General features: G+C 35.9%; 2 non-coding genes across 2 annotated transcripts; both read left to right on the top strand.

Annotated features, from left to right (window-relative positions):
- Window positions 1–2,975: 2,975 nt before the first annotated feature.
- On the top strand, window positions 2,976–3,048 carry TRNAK-UUU (transfer RNA lysine (anticodon UUU)). The gene has a single exon. It is a non-coding gene; the product is annotated as a tRNA-Lys (tRNA).
- A 274-nt stretch (window positions 3,049–3,322) lies between these two features.
- Window positions 3,323–3,395, top strand: TRNAK-UUU (transfer RNA lysine (anticodon UUU)). The gene has a single exon. It is a non-coding gene; the product is annotated as a tRNA-Lys (tRNA).
- The last annotated feature ends 520 nt before the right edge of the window (window positions 3,396–3,915 follow it).

Raw genomic sequence — 3,915 nt, 5'->3', positions numbered from 1 at the left:
TACTTGCGGCCGCTGCCTCATCGCGCCGTGCACCGCTCTCTCCGGCCGTGGCAGCTCCGGTGCCCCTCCCTGCGAGGACCCCGGGTCCTGCGGGCTCTCCTGGCAGTGCCCCCTCTCTTTGTATTTCCGCTGCTTCTTTAAGATACTGCCAGATTTTGGCGTTCTCCTCCTGCAAGCTTCTCTGTTGGTCTATGATCTTCATCTGAGTCGCCGTATGAATAGCCTGGGTGGTCTGAAAACCTTGTATCGCACTGAGGAGCTGTGTGGTATTGTAAGTCTCTTCTTCTTCAGGGCTCACCTCCTCCATCAGTGGTCCCAGGTTTCTGGGGGAAATTGGAATGGTCGGAACGGAACGCTCGATGTTAGTCATGGAGCTAGTTGCTCCTACTTCCGGCGCTAGCGTCGGAACAGAGTCAGTTGGGGTTTGCATTTTGTTTGAAGCTCCGAGGTCACTTGTAGTCCACGATCACCGCACCAAATAATCTGGGAATGCGGAACAGTGATCTGGGGCTTCGTCGGGAAGGTCTGGCTTCTTCGGGGGTCGTCTCTGCGCGGGGAACGGTCCCTGCGGAAACTCCGACGATCAAGACAGTTAGTGGTTCAAGAGTGTATTCTAATCAAATGAGAGTGAGGTAGTAGAATAGTTACCCTGTGGGCCTTCTGTTGTCCTGGCCCTTTCGCTGGTCGGGCATCGTTGGGCCTCTTGGGCCTAAGTGATATTCCGAATCAATATATAAATACTAAATAAAATTTTAAGCCATATTTTCAGAGAACAAAATAGAGTGGCAGATCGTTTGGTGGCAGAAGGCCATGAGAGGAAGTTGGGAGTGACAACCTTCTCTTTTCCTCCTGATTTTTTATCTTCTCTGCTTTTAGAGGATGTGGTGAGGCTAATCCCGGGTTAGGTTGTTTCGGTTTTTTTGTTTTGTTTTTTCTTTCATTTTCCTACAAAAAAAAAAAAACAAGTTGAAAGCTAGCTTAATGTAAGATATATCTAGTAGTCCCTAAGGGTCTAGGTTCGAATCTCACCTTCAACATATTTATTTTTTTTAAGTTAAACATGTGTGAATGGCTAACCAGACCAAACCGCTCAATCAGATCGGTTCATGATGATCTGGTCGGTTTAAACGGTTCAGTCCGGTTTATTAAAATATAATAAGAACTAGCATCAATTAGACCGGAAATCTGACCGGTTCGTGGTTGAACCGATCGAACCGGCCGGTTTTCATAACATTGCTTTTATTTGTTATGATTTCTCGCCCCCTTCCATATTATCAAGGCAAAAAATATTACGAGGCTCCTGATTTTTCAATTTTTTTATTCATTAAACCAATGATTTTTTATTTAAATATATTAAATCCTGATAATTTATTTTTGGTTTAACTCTTCATGATAAAAAAAATAATAATTTTGAACATAAAATTCGATTAATAGATCATTGCACCCACATTCGAAATTTGTATTTTTCACTGCTCGAAAGTAGTTTTGGATGTGTAATGTGTCTATAAGAAAAATGTAAAAATCTTAATTCAAACTATAAAATATATATTTTTTAATAATTTCAAATACATATGGAGTTACTATCGTTTTTTTAACAAAATTATATATTCGCAACTTACTAATTTGGTCATCGAGTGCTTAATGAAACCAAAAATAAAAAATCAGGAGCTTAATGTATCCAAATAAAAGATCAAAAGTTTAATGAACCATAAAATAAAAGACGATGAGCCTAGTGATGCTTAATTTGTATTTTTTTCACAGATGTGACTATAAGAAAACTTTAAAAGCTTTAATTCAAACTGTAAAAAATATTTTTTTTTAATAATTTCAAATATATATGGAGTTACTAACGTTTTTTAATAAATTTCATATTTACAACTTACTAATTTGGTCATCAAGGGCTTAAATAAAGGCAAATGATATATACAACCCTAAGGGTTGTATATAAGCATTAATTCTCCCTATACTTTTAAGAAAATAAAATAAAATTTTATTTCTAAAGCATTTATTTGTATTGGAAATATAAATAATTTACTAGTTTTTATGAGTATTTGATTATTTAATTTTTAAGTGTCAACAAATTTTATTTTGGAAAGCTAAATTAGCATTAATGATAAGAATTTGTGGGTTTTTATTTACAGCCCTAAGGGTTGTAAATATCAGGACCCTTAAATAAAAGACCGAGGTTTAATGTATCTAAGTAAAAGATCAATGATTTAATGAACCAAAAAATGAAAGAGGCCTAATGATGCTTTTTGTCTGTTAATCAATTAATTTATATTTTATTGGAAAAAGTAAAATAATAATTACAAATATTATTTTTATCCGATTTCTCGGTTCAAGGCTCGTCAAGCATCCTTTAGATGAATCCTTTTCCAATTAAAAAACTCGAACTCGAGATCTAATTTAAGCGACTTAAGACTTAACCACTCAAACTAATCTTAGGTGGTTTTAATTTTCCTAATTAATGAATCAAAATCTGCTATTTTCATATTCCATCAAACTAAATAATGTTTAGAATAATATTAATCAACTTCAGCAAAATTCAATATTTCATTGTGTTTTCTCTAATATTAGAACCGCATATCCCGACTTTGGTCATTTTACTTTTTTTAAGGCGCGTGCAACACATCTTATACATGCAACTTACTTTCTTGCAATCAAGTGATTAGTTGATTACATTTTACATACGTTCATGGACTAACTGAACATTTTATACAAGTTCATGGGCGCTATCGAGACACTTTGAAAGTTTATGACACCAATCAAGCTTTTTGGACAAGTTCAGGGAGCAAATGATATATTAAACCTTGTATAAAACACATGCCCTATTTTGTAAAAACAAAAAACACCATATTCATCTACTTGCAAATCCATGAAAGAAAAAGTTTATTTTTTCATTTTTTCCAAAATATATTCACAAAATAAATAATGTTTTCCCCTCATTTTCAGAAAACATTAAATTACGTGGCCGAGCCGTCTTAGCTCAGCTGGTAGAGCGCATGGCTTTTAACCATGTGGTTGTGGGTTCGATTCCCACAGATGGCGACCTTCTTTTTCCAAGGCGAGCGACTTGCGTTAATTTTTCTTACAAAGCGTTATGTGTTTTATAAAATAAAAATTGATTAACGATGTTAACTTTTAATGACATAATACATTAAACTTTTTATTTTACTTACATGACAAAAATATTCCTATGTCGCGTCATCTTTTTAATAGTCAAAGGAAAAATTTCCCAATTTTTGTAATGCAACAACACGGACTTTGTTTTTGAAAAAAATAATAATGATCATTTATGGAAAACATTAAATCATATGGTCGAGCCGTCTTAGCTCAGCTGGTAGAGCGCATGGCTTTTAACCATGTGGTCGTGAGTTCGATTCCCACAGACGGCGGCCTTCTTTTTCCCAAGGTGTAACACATTAAACTTTTTATTTAACTTATTGTGGGAGGGTGCATGCAGTTCGTCAAAGAAGACAATGGTTTTCCCCAACGACATGGCACTTCAAATGCAATGTTGATGGTTCAGTTTTCACGGCAGAAGGCGTTTGTGGTTATGAAATGTTAGTTCGGGATAGTAATGGAGGGTTTGTGGTGTGTCATAGTGGATACAACAAAGGCATGTTCGAGGTTAAGATTGTCGAGGTTTAACACATTAAACTTTTTATTTTACTTATTGTGGGAGGGTGCGTGCAGTTCGCCAAAGAACACAGTGGTTTTCCCTAACGAAGGGCACTTCAAATGCAATGTTGATGGTTCAGTTTTCGCGGCAGAAGGCGTTTGTGGTTATGGAATGTTAGTTCGGGATAGTAATGGAGGGCTTGTGGTGTGTCATAGTGGATACAACCAAGGCATGTTCGAGGTTAATATTGTCGAGGTTTAACACATTAAACTTTTTATTTTACTTATTGTGGG

Source organism: Euphorbia lathyris, chromosome 10, assembly GCF_963576675.1.
Source record: "Euphorbia lathyris chromosome 10, ddEupLath1.1, whole genome shotgun sequence".
In the NCBI taxonomy this organism is placed as follows: Eukaryota; Viridiplantae; Streptophyta; class Magnoliopsida; order Malpighiales; family Euphorbiaceae; genus Euphorbia; species Euphorbia lathyris.
Note: the sequence above shows the minus strand (reverse complement) of the source record. Positions and strands in the feature narration are given on the sequence as shown.